This window comes from Falco cherrug, chromosome 13 (assembly GCF_023634085.1).
Source record: "Falco cherrug isolate bFalChe1 chromosome 13, bFalChe1.pri, whole genome shotgun sequence".
Taxonomy (NCBI): Eukaryota; Metazoa; Chordata; class Aves; order Falconiformes; family Falconidae; genus Falco; species Falco cherrug.
The window spans coordinates 3026866-3047787 of record NC_073709.1 but is presented as its reverse complement, the minus strand read 5'-3'; the positions used below and the strand labels follow the sequence as shown (position 1 = coordinate 3047787).

At 50.2% G+C, this 20922-nt stretch overlaps 1 long non-coding RNA gene across 1 annotated transcript in view; it reads left to right on the top strand.

Moving 5' to 3' along the window:
• The window catches only part of LOC114017645 (uncharacterized), a 36409-nt gene extending 24536 nt beyond the window's left edge, over nucleotides 1–11873 (top strand). The window contains exons 2-5 of the long non-coding RNA XR_003562807.2: nucleotides 6121–6209; nucleotides 7641–7691; nucleotides 7965–8376; nucleotides 8967–11873. This is a non-coding gene — a long non-coding RNA (uncharacterized LOC114017645). The remainder of the gene's footprint in view (nucleotides 1–6120; nucleotides 6210–7640; nucleotides 7692–7964; nucleotides 8377–8966) is intronic.
• Nucleotides 11874–20922: the final 9049 nt, after the last annotated feature.

Here is a 20922-nt window from a genome sequence, read left to right as displayed (position 1 = left end):
TTCCATTCTGTTATTTTCTCTTAGGTTTGGAGTTTATAAAGCAGCACACACGCATATTGAGTTTTGTTTCAAATTGAAATGAGACATTATTGAAACAAAGGAAAAGTTTCCTCTTCTCTCCCCCCATTCTTTTCCGCTATTATATGCAGCAAGACAAATGATGGGGAAAAGCTCCTTCCCACTTTTTCCTTTTCTTTTTTTCCTTTTGTAATTTTGAAAAAAGACCCCAACTTGAAAGGAAGATGAGCCAGAGCAGCAAGGGAACAAAACCCATCAGCAACTCCATCGCTGGGATTTTAAAACATTTAAATGCACCAGGGTTACGAGGGAACAATCTCTGTCATTTCCAAAGTTTCCTGAGTTGGAGGAGCTGTGGAAAGGAAAAGAGGAGAAAGGGGGGGGGAGGGGAAGGAGGGAAATAATGGCAAATCCTAATATGAAGCATCATATGCACAAACTGAACTTAAGACTTCAGATTTGTTTTAAGGACAGCTCATTCAGAGGACGGCGTTGGTGCCTTGGTCCCTGCAGCTACTCCCCTGGACATGAGCCGACACTGAGCCCCTCTCGCAGGACACGGGGGCCCCACGTCCCCCATCCCAGTTATTCATGGTCCTGACCTGGAACAGAGCCCAACAACTGCATAAACTTGATCCAGTCTGAGATGGGCATGAATTTACCTTTAGCTTTACAAGGACTTCATTGCTACCCCTACCTTCCCTATCCATAGCCCCAAAGTGCTTGAAGTCATCAAAACCCCCAGGCTCCTAAACCGCCACCCCTAGTCCTGTTTTCTGTGGCACGGGGGAGAGGTGCAGTGGGTACCATGAGCATCGCACCTAAGGTCCCTCCCAGCCTCATCTGCAACAGCAACCCAGGGCAGATGCTCTGGGGACAGCAGTCATAAGGTGGTGAGCACGTGACTTTCCCCCCCCCTCCCCCAAACAATCCTCGAGCCTTCGGAAAGGATCTGTCAAGCCCAAAGCGGTTTGTAAATATTTCGTAACACTCAGGGCACTTTTCCTTGAAGCTTTCCCTTGCGGTGCTCATTTATTCCAACATTTTCTAAACTTGCTGCTGCTGCAGGCTGGTCCTCTTGAAGCAATCCCTGATGCTGTGAGCACCAGAGCTCCTGTCCTGATTTTGCATGACCTATCCTTGACGTGGTGCGTCACCTCTGAGCGTGGCCACTGCCTGGCAATTTCAGGGTGGAAGGGTGTTTGCATGGGTGGGCAGACTTGAGACCCACCTCCTCGTCCTCTCGGGTCATTTTATAAATCTTAGTTGAATGTGAATGTAACGAGCAAACTGTAAATGTGACAGGGAAGAGCATTGGATCCCACCACCTGCTAAAGCATCACCTCTGCATAGGGCTGGATGATGGAGAATGTTGCTGCTGAAGGCAAGGGCCATGAGAAATCCCAGAAAGGACCTTCAGTATTGTCCAGGGCACATCCCACCCCTGGTATGCGGGTGGCTTGGCAGTACTCACAAGCAGAAATCATAAATGCAATACTAGTCCTTCCCTTCCTTCTTGGATGCTAGGAGAAATGTCTTGATTAGTTTTGTTTGCTTGGGCTTGTTTGTTTGTTGATGTGTGTTGTGTATTTGTAGGTGTGTGTAGGCTTTATTGACCGAATGCTGAGTTCACGCGTAAGTGGGGTTATAGGGAGGTATCGAGGAGGAGAAGCAAGCTGGCTGGATTGATAGATATGGCATTTACATTCTCTGTTCAATCTGCATCAGGGAGGAGGGTCACTGCAATATTAGTTTTGACTGAGATGTAGTTTGTGGAGCTCCGAGAAAGCCACAGGCACAGGGCTGGCAGAGGGAAACCCTTCACCCTTCCCCAAAACCTGGCCAGAACCAGATTGTCCTGACAAGTCTCATTGCATGGACTGGTGGGAGGAGAGGGGGAAGGTCGCAGGCGATGGGCTCGTAGGGGAACCTCAGCTGCCGGGAGCAGCTGTGGGACTGCCCGAGACAATCCTTGTCATTGCCGTCACCATAACCATTGCCATCATCATTAGTGCCATTACCATTGCTAATGTCATTGCTGTCACCATCACCATTGCCATTGTTGCCACTAGTGCCATTGCTATTGCGTCGCCACCACCATTGCTATCCTTGCTGTTGCCATCGCCATTGCTACTGCCATGGCCATCACCACAGGAGTGCCAGGAGAGCTGGGGCAGCTCAGCAGGCATGTCACCCCCAGGCCAGGGGACGAGTGCTGTGCTGGGCAGCTCGGCTCTGCCTCTGTGCCTGCCGTGGCCGTGGGGGCTCCAAGCTGTGCTTCAAGAGCACTTACTGAGTTTCAGGACCCAGAAGGTAAATAAAAGGCACATTTTTTTAAGGTTTCATACTTACCAAACCAGTCTGGGGCTTTTTTTTCTTTGAGGCTTGACTTTTAATTGCTGGGCATAGGGAAAGAAAGATGAAGCGAAGTGGGGAAAAAAGCGACTTTAATTGTCACCTGTGTCCTCTCCCCGGTGGGACAGCAGGAGGGGTGTTCCCCAGCCCCAGATCTCCTGTGCAAACAGCTCCTTTCCCTCTCTGCCCACAATATGTAAAACCAAGGCATTTATGTGCAGTTTGTGATCTGGCTACTTCCACTGTTGGCTATCTTAACCCGAGACTGGCAGCAGGGGTCTGGCTTCCAAACAGCCCAGGAAACCCAGCTCCAAAACACTGCCCAGCACCAAACCCCAGACCTCCAAGGCAGAAATAATGTTGGAAGCCTCAAAGATAAAAACAAGACAAGTCAACATAAATTCATCCCGCTTGCACCGGCTCCCCGCTGATTTACATCGGCTCAGTGCTTGAGCAACAAACATAAAATAAATATCCTCCGCGTACAACTGTCTGTGATACAGGTGTGTGCGTGGGCGAGTGTGGGGCTCACAGCCTCCACACCAACGGGCAACATCTGCAGCTGCCCCCAGACAGACAGACAGACAGACAGACAGTCTGATGTGAATTATTTAACACAAAGTGCCGTGACCTCTATTAACAAAGGGAGATGCTTCCAGACCTGCGGGCAGCACCATGGGAAGCAGCTGGATCCAAATCAATCTAATTGAAGATGGGCCTGAATTGATTATAGGAGCTGGTGGCAAGCATCCTGTTGAGGATGCTGGGGGGGTAGATGCCGGTACAGTATACTCCTTTTAGCTCATCTGGAAAGATCACGGCCATAAATTGTGCTTAAGGAAAAGCTCGGCAGCCAAGCACGTCCAGATGCGTACGCACATGTGCTGAGCGGGGGCATTACTTCATGCTGGGGCGCTTTCGAAAAATAAAATTATCTTGAAATTTCCTGATTTTTCTTTTTCTTTTTTTCTTTCCCCTTCCCCTTCCTCTGCAATCAAAAGAAAGAAGTGAAAGAAACGTGCACTTCAAGGCTTTAAATCTGAAACTTCCTAATCCCCTGAAGTCCACACTAGACTTCTTGCCTCCATGGAAACCCCAAAGCATTCATCCAAGTGATTGGCCTCCAATGAATTTTAGATAAGACAGAATGGAACGGAATTGATGTGATTTTAATGCAGAAGAAAGCGGTGGAAGGGAGGTCCACTTGGTTCATATTTGAATAAAGCAAACATGACAGACAAAAGGCTGACAGCTGTAAATGACATTGTCAGTACAAAAATTATCAGCCAGTTTACAATCTGTTTGCTTATGTTGAACAAACAGAATGTGTGTGGCATCCCTTGGCTTCATGAATGGCAGAAATACTTGCAGGCTCCGGAGAGAGGCAGATATCTGTTCCCTCCCAGCCCTCCCACTATAAGATATCCGTCTGACAGCCACGCTGAAAAGGAAAATTCTCTCCTTCCCCCCTGCCAACCTTCTCCTCCTGCTTTTTTTCTTTAAATGTTTTTAACCCTTCTCTTTTTTTTTTTTTTTTTCCTTAGTCCTCTTTTTCTCTGTCTTCTCTTACTTTGCCTTAGTTGTGGTTGTTTGGGTTTTTTTCTGTTGGTTGTTTTGAGGGGAGGGCTGCAGCTGGGCACAGCCCGGCGCCGGTGCGGCAGCGGTGCTGGATGGTGCTGGATGAAGCCGTTCGGCAGTGGCGGCATTCCAGGCACCAAACCTGCTGTTACCTAGCGAAAGCTGCGGCCGAACATGCCTCTGTTTCTTTTCTTCCTTTCTTTCTCCTCCTGCCCAGCAGATCCTGGGAGCGCCTTTTGGGGACAGGACTCTGGCGGCATTGTCCGGGCTGCCGTGGTGCGGGCACTGGCGTCAGACCCCTTTGCTCTTCCATTCCTCACACCAGCCAAAATGTTAGCACCCCCCAAAATGTTAGCTGTGACCAAAAAAGCCTTTTTTAATTTGGGCGCAGATTTAACGAAGTAGAGATCCTCCTTCTCTGCAAGTGCAGCTCCAAGGCACGCATGAAACAAGTTGTGGGGTCTCAGCTCAGCACCGTGGGGTGCTCAGGGCGCAGAAACCACCCCCCTCCCCTTGTAAAACCCATCTTTATATGCATATTTATCCCAGGCACTAAATACCTTTTTTTTTTTTTTTTTCCCTGGAGGATTTCTATTGTCATCCTGCATCCTTGGTTGAGTTTTTCCATCTGTTATTTTACAGTCGAACTTTGCAGGAGTTCCAGCCCCGAGGCCCTTACCCCCAGCCCATCCCCGTGGTGTCAGGCCACATTCGTACCACACAGCTTTGCGATTCCTGGAAACAAGCTGCCTGCCAGCACAATGTATTCCTTCATTAAAAAGCAACTGAACCTGAAAGCCCACCTTTGGGTTTCTGATGTGCCCTGCCAAGCCTGCCCATTTTATTCCGGCCTGACCTGAGCCTTACAGATAGAAGGAAACCCGACGGCTTGTTGCAGTGAATCAAGCCCCCTTCTTTTATGTGACTGTAAGGGGGGGAAAGAAAAAAAAAATCCAACCCACGCCAGAATTTGTTCAGTGGCACTTGGCTTGTTTGATCAGAAGAAAAAAATAATGACAGGTGAGTACGGTCTGTGTGGGGCAGATAAAGGGACTAGAACAACACCGGGAGAATACGGCAATTGCTTTCCAGGCAGCCGAGCATCCAAACACAGGCACTCATATGAAAAGTTTATCCAATTATGGCAAACCGGATGACGCTTGTTATGTTGTGTTACTCTTTTCATTTTAATCTAAATTGCCGTTTCTCTCTCTCTGATATGGCAATCGGTCATAAAGGGTTGACCACCATTAAAGCTGTTTGATTTGGAACCCTGTAGTGTTTGACTAAGAGGGTAAATGCAAATTTGATGACAGAATAAGGATAAATTTACATATCAGCTTCAGCTCACATGGAGAGAGTAAACATTCTGTTTATCTCAAGTGTCACTTTATGATTTCAGTAGAATATAAAACTGACCTTGGTCCAGACATTGCAAAAGACCTGAATGAAATATATTGTTGTCTAAATACAATTTACTCAAGTAGAAGTTGTCAGCAAACCCGGCGTAACTCAGCAAACAGGGTTAGACAGCAGGGTCGCCAGGACAAAATTGTTCCGATTGACTCCGAAATGAAAATCTCTGCAGCTTTGTAGCTGGCAAGTGGGTGGGAAAGGGAAAGAGCTTCCCCCGCCGAGGCCGTTCCCTAAATCACGGCTCCTTCTTCCAGCCGCAAGCTGGAGGGGAAATCCAAGGAGCTGCAAACTCTGTGCTGCAGATTTATTTGGGAAAAAAAAAAGTTAAAATGCTACATTCCCTATTTTGATTTTTTACAACATTTTTTTTTTAAACCTTCTGGCTGTTATTCTTTCACTTCCCTTAAGTTTTTACTCAACCTTTACCCAACGTCACCTACAAATATCTGTACCTCAGGTTGCACACGTAATTTGACAGCCCTTTCTTTCTTTTCTGCTGCCCTGGGGTTCGTACTTGTGGGGAAGAAATATGAAACTTTAATGGTTAATGGAGATTCTGTCTCTGCATGGAAATACTTCCAGGCTATTTAAACTACACTGAGCGATTTTCCCCCCTTGCTCCGTCAAATCATCCAAAAGGAAAAGAAATGCAGGAAGGAACAGAGATTTTCTCCCACATCAACTAAGCGGTGCCTAATAAAGGGTCAAAATGTGGAATGCGATGCTTAATGAATGACTTTGTGTATTTAACAGAGAGATGATCAAAACTGACTGAACAAACAAATACGAAAGTAATCGGAACTGATACACAGAAGCAAGAGGAAGGAAAATCTATTTTTCAGGTAACTAAATGAATCAGCTATTGCAATGATGCCGTGGGCTCTCCCTGAAATGCAGAGCTGCTTGCAAGGCACGGGACCGATGTGAAAGGAGCAGGCAGCGAGCAGGAGGGTTGATTTTGCTCGGTACCCCACCCCGGGCACGGTGAAACCGCTGGCGGCTGCTCCGGGCAGAGCCCAGGCACCAGCCGCGCCAGGAGCAGCATGGGCTCGGGGAGACAAAGGCTGGAGGGGAACAAAAGGCAGAGGGAGATAAAGGCGACTCGTGCAGGGTCGCTGGTCTTGTTGCAGATGGGGTTGTTAGTGGGGTTTGGTTATTTGTTAGTAAGAACATCTATATTTTAATGCTTATCTGGACTGCCTAAAATTGCGTTTCCAGGGGTGAACCGCAGGAACTGTTCTGCTGTCGGTGCTACTCCACAACTGGACCCTTAGCGCTCATGTGGTATGAACACGGGTACAATGCGCCAGGCCTGGGTGACACACCGGTTCCCCCAGACCCTGGCATCCGCACCGTGTATTTGCAGCTGATTCATGCTTCCATGGCTGCAATGCTAACATCTTGCAATTGCCGTTTACCTGGGCCCAGCACACGCTTAGGATCCTTTTTTAATTCAGGAGCATCCGTGTAATGAACCTGGCCAAGTCAAGAAGCCTTGTGGTACCGAGTGGGGATGGTTTCGGTCCCGCTTGGGGAGCCACGGGGCAGGGACGGGTGCGGAGGCAGAGCCCTGGGACCCGTCAGCCTGGGTTTGACCCCTGATGTATAGGGCAGAGAGATCGTATGGAGCTACAGCCCCAATGCACCGCTTGTTTCGGAGCTAACACCTCAATAGAAAACAGGGGAAAAAAAGGGGATGGGAGCAGGAAAAATAAACCAAAGCAGATGAAAAAGCTGGGAGAGGCAGCTTTTGCCTGGGACAGCCCTGGGAGAGAGCTCCTGCCCAATCACTTGATCTGTTCCCCCCATTTACAGAGATTATTTGCACTTCTAAAAGCCTGAACAAGGCTGCAGCTCCTGGGGGCCAGGAGCAGGCTGGGAGAACAAGGGATTTGGGCTGACCCCGGGAATTCCCTGCTGCTGTATTGTTTCAGGGCAGCCAAGACTTAGCAAAAAGGGGGCACTTCGCCTTTCGGAGGAAGGAGGGGATGCATCCTCCCTTGCTGGGGAATATCATATTCTGCTGGGTAGGAAGGTTCACATGTTGTCGATTCTGATGTTGTGTTTAAAGATTCCCGGAGAGGAGAAAAAAGTTACTGGGAGAAAGACCCAGGGTTCCCAGCTCCTGTGCTGACCACATTTATCTTAAATTTTGAATCGCAAATGAGATTATTTCTCTATGTTTTCAAAAAAAACATGTTTTTTTGTTTTTAAGAGAGATAAAAGTGCTTGAAAGAAATAAAACTGTGACTTTCCTCTTCTTCCCTGCCCAGGGCCCCTTGGCACAGCTGGTCCTGCACTCTGTTGGGCTTGCAGTACCGCAGGTATTGGCACCCGCTGCCCTTCCCTGGATCTCCTTGGGTGGGCAATTGCCTCGGTGCGATACTCACTCAGTTGATCTTTCTGAGCCCAAGTAACCTGGGCAAAACCTGCCCGGGTTGGGCTTCCCCTTGTTCTGAAGCCCTCTGTTCCTGAAGGTGACTCGGCACAGCTCTATCCTCTTTGCAAAAGGTCATCCCTGTTCTTTCTGTGCCATAACCTGGCAGGGTAGGAGGGAGGGCTCGGCCAGGTGGGCCCTAACGATGATGATGTTACAGGTGCTCTTTGGAGATGAGCCACTTTCCCAGCGAGAAAGGCAAGAGCCTGCTTCCCAGAGTGCAAAGCAAAAGGTGGGTTTTGCCAAAGGAGGATCTGGGATTTGCTGATATTCGGATCCAGGGCAGGAATGAAGAGGACGCCTGATGAAGAAAGTGCCATTAATTCGGGTGAAGGTGGTCCTTATAGACCCATCGCATCCACGATGGTCCAAATCTTCTGCTTCAATCCTCCCCCTCCCAGGTGGTTTTCCAAAGGCTGCTGCCAAAGCAGCCGGCTGAAGGGAGGACCAGCCAAACCTCAGCTCCGCAGAGAGCACCCAGAAAGTGGTGTGCACGGGACCAGGCACTCCTCAACCCTCGAGCCTGCCCCGGAGGACACCAAGGCCACCCTGGAGCAGCTTGCCAGGTCATGGTGGGTCCCCAGCCCCTGCAGAGGGCTGTATGCATTTACCAGCTGCCCAAAGAGCCCCTTCCCTCCTGCTGCTTCTCCTCCTGCTGCTCATCCAACCTCTTGCCAACCTGAGGGTTGGGGCCAGTGAGTGCTGCCAAAACCCACCTGGCCCAACCTCTTGCAGGTGGGCACATCTCACTGAAGCCCCCAGCACCCACTGTCCAGCTTACCACATCCCCCAGGACCTCTGTGGGCTCTGGATGGGGCCCTGCAGTGTGGGATGCCCTTTGCTGCCCATTCCCACTTCTTCCCAGCAGAAAGCCCAGCCCTGTAGCTGGCATAACCCCACCGGCTTTCACACCTCATACCGATCTCCCAAAACCAGGACCGATCCCCTAGGCTGCCACGTGGGAAGTTTGTATCTGAAGCACAGTGCTGCCCAGCGATACCTGTAAAAAGGAGGAAGGTGGCTGCTCTGGGCTTGTAGCTTCGTGAATGTGAACCTTCCCCCGCAGTGGAAACCAGGGCTTATAACAGAGTTGCTGACACCACCTCAATTACTGCTGCACTACCCACTGCCCTGTAATGAAGGAATTTTCCTTTTTTTGCAGCGTGAATACTAATTGAGATGGGCTCCAGAGCAGCACCAGCACAGGAGGATGGTGCCATCTAAAGGAACCGAAGGCAAAGAAGAGCAGCAGCCACCACCAAGGGGGTGCGGAGGGACCAGCCGTATCATTTTAGCTTCAGTAAGGTGGCTCAGCAGCAGGGCTCCAGCTCAGCAGATGCCTCCAGAGGAAGTTTCTGATGGATGCCTGATGGTTTCATGCCACCTTAGAGACAATGGGGTCCCTCATTTGCATAGAATTTTCTTATTTCCTACAAAGCAGATGTTCAAGGGTATTTTCCTCCTAGTACCTTCTTGTTTCCGTCATGTACATAGCTGGTACCAGGGGAATCAAGGGTAACGTTGGACTGTCTGGGATCCTCGATCCATGCCAGGCAGGGCCATCCACCCCAGAGTCAAGTTGTCCTGGTCCTAGAGGACATAATGCTGGTCTTTGGGAACAGATTTTGGAAGTGCCTGTACGCGATGGGTACAAGCTCGGTCCCACCCCGGTGGCCATGCTGGAGCATCAGGGATGGTTACAGCACAGGAACTGGGAACAGGGACCACCATAGGAAAGCTTTTGAGCTAACCAGTCCAAGTCAACCCATGGGCACATGTGCTGACGCTCTGACCCAGCTTCAACTCCCCCTGATGAATTCCCTTTGTCAAGAGGGCTGCAGTCATCCAAAAAATCCTCTTGGCATATGCAGCTAACAAGCCCAAACCAACCCCAGCATTCCTATTTTAGCTTTTTTGAATCACTGCACGCTATGAAAGAAAATCAGTCATGATTTACAGAGCTGCTGCAAGTACCCTGCAAGATGGGACTGCCCGCCAAATTCCAGGTATGTGAGGAAGGCTGACACTTTTGTTCCTGCAATTAATTAATTTTCACCGGGCTTTCACTTTTACAACCTCTTTTTCCACTTCCCAGGTTGCTCAACTCGAAATCAATAAGACCACCCCATGATAAAGACGTCATGCTGAATGTATATGTCATTAATCACTTGAGTTACCTTTCAACCCAGCGAGTTTCCTTTGTTGGAGCCTTCCCTCGAGGTACTGGAAAAACAAACAGACACATTTATAACAACCCCTTAGGGCTAAGTCAACAGTTGCATTCACCTCCTTAATCAACATCTTAGGCTTAACCAAGATCATCTCTAAAACTCCTCAAAGAGCTACAAAGCAGTAACTGTACTTTCCCAGTACAGATAATTGGGATTTTACATGGCATGATGATAGATTTTATTGAAAAAGTTATCCTAACATCGTTGCTCGCTGCTGGGAGTCCTAAATTTGCTGCCCAAACTGAAGCGAGCACTCAGATACGTGATGGCATCACGAAGGCACGCTTGGGCATGTTTTCCAACCATTAATATTTGGCTGCGGTGCAACGGAGGATGAAAGACCTGGAGTCCTTCGCTTTCAACCACCCAAAGCACATATGACACGGACCCGTACAACAGGCCCCGCCATGCCTTGGTCCTATCTTTACACATCTCTTGTAGAAGAACGATGTGGAGGTCGGTGAGAGCTGGGGCAGCCAGGACCATCAGGGCTGCGGCCGCCCTCGGGCACGGAGCTCCCTCCTGGCAGGATGGCACACCTGGCACCTTCCTGGCCGCCGAGCGCAGCGGGCCCGCTGTGGGGTCCGTCTCAGCGGCAGTCCTTCACCCAGCCAGCTCCCCCCCTCTCCTGGACCTCTCCACAACCTACTGGGAAGGATAGAGCCTCCGCTGAAGTATTCAAAATATTTTTGAATGAAAGTGTCAGTTCAAGATCCTCAGCATAAAACATACCTAACAAAGCCTATTTGCAAAGTAAATTTACTCTGGATTTCCGATACCTAGGAAAGTTTTTTCTATTATATTTATTTAAAATTACAACAGTTTACATTAGAAACAAGCTCAAACAATTAAGGTAAAAGATAAATAACTGCATACAGTTTAATTTTACAAAATGCAAACATACATCTTTCATTGTTCCATTATCCGAGAATTAAGTGCAATATAATTGTCTGATGTATTGTCGCTGACTTAAATGCTATAAAATTAAATGGACCTGACTTTTATGAAATAATCTTTATTTTCCGTCATCATGCAAGCAGTGGCCTGTGGTGGCTCAGAGTTTTTTTTTGGGGGACACCTTCAAATGAAATGTTTGCTTTCTGCTGCACAGCAGGGTTCCTCTGGATTTCAGATGGCCCAGAGTACTGCCTAGCAAGACGCTGTCCCAGGAAGCAGGAGCTGGAGGTTGCCTTTGGAAAAGTGGGGCTTCATCCAGGCTATTAAGCTGGCAGGAAGAGCTGCGGGATGCTCCGAAGGCTGTGGTGAGCAAGCATGCAATACTTTCCATGCTTTCCTTGCTCCCCACACTGAACGCCCCTGGGGGACACGCTCTTTATCTGGGATGCAATTATAAAAATTGGCTTTGAAATAATCCTTTTAGAACGGGGGAAAAAAAGAAATAACAGGAGGCTTATGCGCTTATGTCGTAAGGCTGGTGCTGTAAATATTAGAGAGACCCGGAAAAGCAGTGTTCTATGAAGAGCGGAGTGCCTGGAGGGCTCAGAAGGAGTGGGTTTGGTCTTTGAGGAATATTCTGAGTCTGAAGGAAGAACAGAGAAAATGAAAACCAATGTTATCTTACCGGGGCCCTGGTACAGAGACTGAAAATGATGACGTTGTTTAATTTTGGAAAAAAATGGGAAAGGAGGCATGTGGCAAAATAACAGCAAATAATGCACAGCCTGGAAAGGGCGGGTGGGAAGACCTGTGTGGTAAGGCGAGCGGGGGGGCAGCCAGAGCCCACCGTGCAGCACCATCAGGGCTCACTGCACAGCACCATCGGAGCCACACTCAGCACTGTTGGAGCCCACCGTGCAGCACCATTGGAGCCACACAGCACCGTCAGAGCCCACTGCGCAGCAGCGCTGCCCTGGGGCAAAGCGACGGCGAGCTGACCGTGTGCCACCGTGGCATCACAGTCCCCGGTGGCCTGAGCCAGGCGCCAAGCCAATGCACTGTGGCTAAAACCAGAAGCACTTGGCGACTAATTGGGGTGTAAGTTACAGACGAATCATATCATTTTGAGTCATGGACCGAGCTCACAAAGGTCTGCAGGTGCTTAGGGATAATCTTGTAAACCCCTATTCCTCCAGCTCTTTGAAGATGCCTGTGGCTTTCAGCAAGCCAAGAGGAGAGGCTGTGTCTCCTGCAGCTTCTGAAGGGCTGAAGCGTGCCCTCCGAAACACTGGCCTTATCCCAGCCATTCGCATCCGTGCTGGAAAGGCAGCTTTCCCCTGTCAGCTCTCCAAGCACCTTTATTCCTCCTTCGTAGCTCCAGTGCCTGCCCGCTTAGGGATTTAGGAGGGGGGGCAGCCCCTGCACCTCACTGCTGCTGCCTCGCTAGCGTCTTATTACACTCACTGAATTATGAAGACCATATTCGTCTTGAAAACAGGCACATTCCTCTTTGCAAGGATGCCTCCAGCTGCCTCCTGGGTGGGCATGAATCACACCAGCCTGCCGAGATTGGCCCTATAACTCCTGTCTGCAGCAGCCCCGGCGCGGGCTGCTTGCATGGAGGATGCTGGCGAATACCAGGAGCGTTTTCCAAGGCAAATCGAGTGTTTCTATAAGACGAGCCCGATGTGCAGTCACTAGAGACCTTGATTTGTGGTGACTCTCACAACAGTGATGTTGAAAGGGCAGACCCTCAGCTGGTGTAAACTGGTACCATTCCCCCCCCCACCCAGGGCCTGGGTCAGCTCGTAAAATGGTGTAACTCAGCATAGCCCTATGGATGTCACTGCATCCCCACTAATTTACCCCTGCTGAAAACCTGCTCCACAGGATGAAAGCATTAACTCTGCCGCTGGACAGTTGCAGAGATGCCTCCCTGCAATCAGAACTGAAAAACTGCAGTGCAACTTTTTTTAGCCCCTTTTTTTCTCCCCTCTTCCACCCCCCCCTTTTTTCTTCCCCCCCTTTTTTTTTTAATAACCCTTTAATTCTTCCCTTTACAGCTGCATTCTCTGTTGTCTACTCCTGCATCCACAAAGAGGGGCTGCTAAAGGAGAAGCCGGCATGCTAATAACTCACTACCTAGGCAGTTGCAATGCCCCAGCCTTCACTCGCACCCCCAGACAAAAAGGCCATGTGTCACAGCCCCGAGACAAATGCTCCTGGCACAATGCTGCGACACAAGTGAGGGGGCCGGAGGTCAAAAGTTATTTGTGTAAGCTGGTATGCTTTCAGCAGCAAGACATAGCTGGGACAAAACTTTAAAGGTCAGTCTTGTCTCCTCTCCCCCCACCCCCCTGTTCTGCCTGCACCTGTCCCGAGAGCCCTGCCCGGACAACAGGCAGGCGAGGGGTTGCAAAACCTCCTGGCGAAGGGTGGGAGTCATGCTGGGAGTGGGCATGGGGAAAGGTTTGTTCCCGGGAAGCAGGAGGGCAGAGCCTGGTGGGGAGAGCTGGGCTCCACCTGCACCATGGACCCACTTGGACCCGCTCTGTTTGCCGTGGGTCCAGCGTTCCCATCGGGATGCTCTCAACCAGCCCCTGGGCTGCCCACTTTTAGAGAGGTGGTGTTCACAAGAAGGAAATTTGGGTGATTTGCATGCAAACACATGGACTGGAGGGGGGGAAGAAAATAAGAAAAGAAAAGAAAAAAAGAAAATAAAAGAAAAAAAGGAAAAAAGCTTGCTGCAGGCACGAGCAGACAGCGGTGTCTCTATGGAGATGGGGAGGGGGAGGATGGGTGCACATGCCTGAAAGGCAGACACCCAACCGCCAGCCATCCCGCAACTTTTTGGGAAACTCCTATCAGATGCGTGCATTTAGGTAAAGCTTGCTTCACTGGAAAATTCACCTAGCCCGGGGTTATGCCTCTGTACGCTTGCTAACAAAGTCCTTGCCCTCAGCCTTGGCAAGCGCCAGCGGAAGTGCTGCTCCCGGCTGTGCCTCCTCCGGTCTCTAACTGGTTTAAAACTGAGTACCAGCGGGCCAGCAGTGATGCACCGGGGGGGGGGGGGGGGGGCGGGGGGGGCGGGATCAGGAAGCCTCAGCACGCTCTTGGATGGATGCTTTCTTCTCTGTGTCAGGGCATTTGGGCAGAAAATGATACAAAATTCTCAAGAGCCAGGGTCTTTGCTGGGATGGTCAGAAAAGAAGGCAGAAATGGGGTAAAACCCCTCTTTCTGGCTAGAAATTATTTTGATTTTGCAAAATAAAATAAAAAAGTAGTTCTAAATTTTACTTGATAAATACAGCTTTTTTTTCCACATATGGGATTCATGAACTTCTGGCTTTTCAAAGCAAATTATCAATTTTCCTTTTAAACCCTCTCAACAGACGACTAACGGGGATGCTGGCTGGCAGGAGAGCAGGGTACCAGATGCTGCAGAAGCTCAGAACCCCCCCATAGCGACGCATGCTGGAAGGATGAAAGAACAAGTGAAACCAGTGCTGCTAATGGGCAGCTCTTCTCCGCAGTTCCCTCCCCTGGGCTATTCTCCCACCTCCCCCTGCAGGATGGGGATGCTGAACTCAAGCCCCAGCACCCTCACGGCAGCTGCTGCCCGGGCTTTGGGAGCAGGCAGTGTTTGCCACAGAGGTCCTGCGCCGCAGGAAGACCCGCCGGAGAGCAGCTTGTCCCCCCCAGGAATGCGCCCACCCCCTCCAGATGAGAGGGCATCCTTGGAGCGCGAAGCGAGGTCCTCACCTTTCCCTCTCCTTTCAGTTCCCTGGGACAAAGCATAAATACCTCCAGCCAAGTGCACTCAGTACGTACTTGTTTGCCAAGCCATTATCTACTCCTGGGTTATGAGAAGGCATTTGTGTTTCAACGGGAATCCAATCAATAAATTCCACAGTCTTTCACCCTCTCTTCTTGGCAAACATATCCATCCCACCCCACTACACCAGGTTTTCTCCCTTTGCTGGAGTTAAATATTTGTGGGGCCTCTTGTTAAAACATCGGGAGCACCGGGCTGCAGCAAAGGCCTCCGGCCAGCGCTGGCTGAGGTTTCCGCAAGGAAAGTCTCTCCTCCCTTGGAAAGGGGTGGCTGATGGGAGGAGGCAATTCTGTGGCTCTCCCCACCCCAGCCGACAGGTTTGGTCATGGAAAAGGCAAATGAAATGAAAGAGCATCTTCTGTGGAGCTGGACTCAATGATCCCTAAGGGTCCCTTCCAACCTGAGATGTTCTATGATCCCTAATACGACCTTTTACAATGGTACCTTGGCCATAATCAGTTGACAGATCTTTCTCATTTCAAAACAAGAAAGCCTCCTAGTTTACTGCTTCAAGGATAAATCAGATGCCAGAAGGTCCCTTGGAAGTCCTCTGGGCATCCCTGAAACCCAGCCTTGCTTTGTAGGAGAGACACCAGGAAGGGACGAGGAAAACCCCAGGTCAGCTGGGGCAGGAAGGGCTTTGGCCCCTCCAAAAGCACAGCGCCATAAGGCGACAGCAGCTGCGACAGCAGCCCTTCAGTGCCTGCCAGTGCCTCCGGCTGTTCCCAGGTGGAACACGGGGCCAGGCATTGCCTTAACTGGGCTCGGATTGCCAGGGCAAGAAGGTGTTTCTCTCTGGCAAGGGTGCGAGGATCTGCCATAACCACGGCACAGATAGCACCAGAAAAAGCAAGCATATTTTCCTTAAGTTTTATTTCAGAGGCAACAGCAAACAAGTTATCAGAAGGTGTTTTTCTGGTGCCAGGTCCATTCCCATTCTCTCCCCTGAGGAGGGGAGCTGTGTATCCTAGAAGTGCTCAGTACTAATTAGGAACTTTTATTAGGAACTCGCCAACATTTCGCATTGCCTGCAGAAACTGCCGCTCTTGGCTCTGCTTTTAATAACTATCCATGTCTCTGCTCCCAGCTTTCTCTCCACAGCCTCTTTCTGTCTGGAGCACTGGAATCTGGAAAAGTATGTTTCCAGTTAAGATTATCGACCGCATTATTAAATGAATTCAGTGAGCACTAAGATCTGGAAGTTCTTTCCATCCCCGGCAGGTACCAGACACGCTGTGCAGACACTCTTGTGTCTTCCCAACATATGGCCTTGCTTTGTGCCTTCTCAACGTGCATCTCCAGTAACCAACTTAGAGCCTGAGCCTCCCATCGGGTCAGAATGTGTTAGACCAGCCAGTGGGAAATCTCCCACTGGTGCCAGCAGTGAGATGGGCTGGGTTGTACCACTGTTACCATCACATGCAAGCAAATCCCACAGGCACAGATGGGCTTCTTCCCCAAGACAGAAAATTTCTGCCTAGTGGGAAGGGTCTGGCTGAAGAGCTCCCCTCCCCATGGCTGTTCCTCCGGTCACACCTGGTTGGGAAATTTTGATGCTTTCTGAATATCTTGTTATGTACTAAAACGATGTCACAACCTCAGGCTGAGCTGGGCTCTTTCAGGGCTTTGCTCGGAGTCAGACAGACCTTTGTGAGACCCTCGGCTGTGGGCAGAACTGAAGGGACTTATGGATGCCAGGCTTTAAACTGCCTTCTTCTGCCTGTCTGTGTTTTCGGTAAGATGCTAGAGAGCGTGTCACACATTCACAGACTGGAAGACAGATGCTAAAAGTCCAGGAAAACCAGTCGTATTTCCAGAGGGAGCAATCCTGATTGGCAGCTTTAGTGTATTCTGGTTGTTAAAGGCTCGTACAGTAGCCGCTGCAGTCAGCGGAGGCAGGACTTTCGTGGCAGCTGAGAATCTCAGCTGCTTCCTTTAAAAAAAGCATTTGCTCTCTGCATCAGGAATGTCTCTTGGAAAAGAAAATATGTCACCAGAGGACATGGGAGTTTCTGACACAAGTAATGGGAGTTGAAAGCTATTGGCCCCGCTGCAAGAATATCTCAATCAAAAGCTGATATCAAACAGCAAAGGCTGTGGCAAGGAGGGAGGAAGTTCGTAGCGGAGCTTGTCAGGCAGGCAGGAGCTTCAGGCACTTGAAGGGGAGCTGGGTAGGTGCCAGCTGCTCATCGCAGAGCATCTCGAGCTGGGACATCCTGCGCATCCCCAGCAGCAGCGGGGAACGGGGGTAGCGGGACAATGGCTCACAGCGGTGATTTCAGGCATTTTCCACAGGCACGGGGAAAGCGCAATAAGACATTCCCTGGCTTATTTTCCATTCCTAAGTTAGGGGCATCTGCTTGTGAGCCCCGGGTGAGCAGGAAGGGGGTTGGCGTGCAGGACACCAGCTGTGCTGGCAGGGCTTGTCCCACAAACGGCACAGCCTTGGTTGAGCTGGGTCCGTCCCGCACGTACAGGACCCAGCCAGGTGCTGGAGCAGGAGCTGGGTCAGGAGGGGAAACCTGTGATTTCAACCTGGTTTCACAGGGTGGCTGGTGCTCAGCTGGGATGCAGATGGACAGAGGAGTGGAGAGGCATCTCACGCTTGCTTGTCTCCCTAAAGCCATGGCACTGAGACCTTGGTGGGTAACAGTTGATGGGGGAGCCTGGGATTCGTCCCAGAAGCAGCTCCTCTGCGGTAAGGGATACCTTGTGGCATGCCGCGCGTGCTCCTGGTCTCTCAGTTTACAGGCAGCCGTGGACACGGAGGATTGGGTTGACACTCCAAGCGAGTGCATTATCCAATAGTGCATTCCCCCTTGGCTCTGTCTATAGTGAATCACGGGGGGGAGAGAATGAGGGGCATTGTGGCAGCATCACATATACCCCACACACCCCCCACACCCACCCCCCCCCCCCCCAAAAAAAAGAAATAGAAAGCAGGCTGTATTCTAACAACTGTATTATATCAGGCTAATTTTTAATTAGGGCTATTTGAGGGATAGTCCCGCAGTCATTGAAGTAAATGGGAACTATCTTTAAGCCTTAACCTTTCTAATCATCCCCGCATGGCATGCCAGAGCTTGTGAACAGGAGCCTTTTTGTTCCTCCAAAAACATCTAGCAGACAATTGCATGTGAAGGCATCATCTATATTTAATAGACAACCTGTCAAGAACCAGGCAGTGTTACCCTCAAACCACATGCACAGATAAAGGAGAGGGTATCAGGCCTGATTTTCAAAGGCAAGCTTGCTCATAAAGGAGAATTAAAGGCCTTGGGCGCTGTGTTTACTCAGAACCTCTGAAAATGGCAGCCCAGTGGCCACGATCCAGGTGCTATTGAATTCCCTGGAAGGGCTCCACTGGGCGTCACCGGGCATTGGATCGGGCCCCATGAGGGCAGCAATGTCCCAAGGGAAATGTGACCTGGATTCATACAAATAAATAAAGCTTTCTCGTGCAGACGCAAACCCAATGGTTTAAACTGTAAACGAACTATTTGGGACTCAGTGTGTATTCATGAGTCAGGCAGCGGCGTGAGGGCTAACAACCAAACTATGCCAGTAAACCACGAATCCTCTGAATCAATATCATTCAGTTTACTGTACTAATAACGGCGAGTGGTGCCACAGGCAGTGTTGTTGTGAGGGTGCTACAGCAGGTTGGTTTTGGTTTGGGTTTTTTTTTTGCCCTTTGCATGTCCACAGTCAAAATAGGTATAAAACACACCTTCAAAGCAAGGTGGAGTCCGACAAAAGCGCCTGAAGCGCCGTCACACCCTCCTCGCAAGCGTGGGGCTGCCAGCATCTTGCTGGATGGATGGTACATCCCAGCCAGCTCCGGCTTAGCTCCAGCACTCAACGTTTCTCTCCCTCGCATGCCTCCCAGCGAGCATTTATCCTAGTGAGTGGGGGCAACTGCCTCAAATAAAAAAGGACAGATCAATGGTCTTTCAGAAGAGAAAGGCTCATCACATACAAGGTCTGAAACCTTTCTCTTTACTCTTCCCCTTTCCTGTGCATATGGGAAGCCACAGCCCAAGAGGTGATGTTTGGGGAGGATGTCCATAAATTTTGGAGCCCCCAAGGCAGTTGAAGCAGCAGAGGCATTTGCGGAGATGAACCAACAGTGTGGCACAGATGGTCCAGGGGTGGAAGACCTTGCTAGGACCAAGGAGAGGGCTTCCACCCAGCACCCAGTTCACACCCCCAAAGCACATTTTGGGCCCAACAGCTAAAAGACAGACCACAAAAGCCATTTACGTAGCTATGGAGGTGGGCAAAGGCTGGAAGAGATTTGGACAAGCAACAGGCTTTGCAAAAGATCAGGCACCTCCTGATGTCCCAGTGGGAGGACACGGGATCCCCTGTGCATCATGGTCAGCATCACTTGGCGCTTCCCGGCACCGATGCCTCTGTGCAGGCAGGTCCCAAGGGCTGCATCTGGCCCTGACGCGGGGAGGACAGGGATGCTCAGGGCATGTGAGAATGAAACTGGTGCATGGGTGACCAGGTGTGAATTTGTGGGGGGGGTGCTTCCTCTCTTATCCTTCTTTTGAGGTTTTGAGGTCCCCCAGGGACATGGCAGTAAGGGTGAAGACCAGCACAGGTATTTTCCTTACCACTAAATAAAACTGAAGTGTATACTAATGTGTGGCTCACCAAAAGGAAAATATTGAAATTATTCATGTTCCGCAGCACAAGACTCAGTGATTTCCACAGCTCCTCCAGGATTTCAGCTGATTTCATTATATCTATGCATATTTCATTTATTTAAAAAGCAAGGTAACAGTATTAAGGTATAAACTAAATTAAGGGGAAGCTCCACGGGGTGCCTGGAGTTTCCCTCCTGACTGTCTTCCCTGTAGGAAAATCTCTTTGAAAGGTGAGAAATCAGAGCCCAGAATTAAAGGAATTGCACTTCTCTCCTGTTTTTCATTTACTTAATATTTTTCTTTTGCCTGAGCAAGATCCAACCACGCTCCTTTCAGCCCTGGTTTACATGCAGCCTATTTCAAGCCCATGCCCCACGTACCCAACCGCTTGCCATATGCTCCCTCCAGTGGGCGAAGGACCTCAAAGCAAAGGCAGCAGCATCGCCGCTGTTCTGCTGCGGGACCCCCGCAAACCTCACCCGGCCACCAGAGCCGGGGCCGCCGTGGGACTGTCACCCAAGGGCTCAGCCCACTCTGCCGGGCTTGCCCTGCTAGGAAAACACCAGAAAGTGTTACTTTTACTGGACGGAGGTTAAGTTTTGCTGGAGCTTGTTTAGCGTTGGTCAGCCCAGCTCAAGCCAAGCTCGGGAGGTCTCAGGCCACCCGTTTCTTCTTTGTTTATTTTCCCTGGCTGGTTTTAGGGTGCCTTTTTAAGATTCCTTGCTCACCCATCCCCCTGATCGCCTTCAAAGCCTTAGCCAGGATTTTCACTGCCTAAATAAACCATCACAAACCAATTCTTCCTCAGAAAGCCAATATTTCATTTAAAAACAACCCTGACGTCCAGCTTTCGTATGGCCACAGAATCACCTTGTTCCTCCTGCTTCGGCCATAACTAACTTTTCGACACCCACAGCTGCAAAATGGGAACCTTTGGTTAATGAACAATAGGAAACCCATTGTCTGGCAGTTTTAGAGGCTAGAAGAATGGGCAGAAAGAATGCACGCTGTCGGCACGGCTCTGGGTCTCAGGGGGAACAGAGTAAGAGCACAGTGACCCACAAGCTGCCACCCAAACCCAGCTTTCCCGTTGAAGCAACAAGTGTGCTGCTAAAACACCTCTGGCTTGGTGACTGGGAGCTTACAGTGCACCCAGAGCTTGAAATTTGGCCTGGGGGGGCGTGTGTCACAGTGCCTACGGAGGCTGAATATATCCCCAGTCCATGTTGTACCCTGAAAATGGGGTGCCCTTCTGAGACACCCCCAGGCACAAGCATGGGCTGGGGAAGGGCACGCTGCCCTGAGCTGCCGTACGTTTCTTTGGCCATGAGTTTACCCCATCTCCTTCTAAACCGCTGATGTGTTTGACCTTGTCAGCATCCTGCCACAGCAGTTTTCCTGATTTCTCATTGATACTGAAAGTGTGTTTTCGGAGTGCTCCCCCCAGTTCAGTGGGGTTTAGAAAGGCTCCTTTCTGGGGCTGCTCTGCCCATGTGGCTG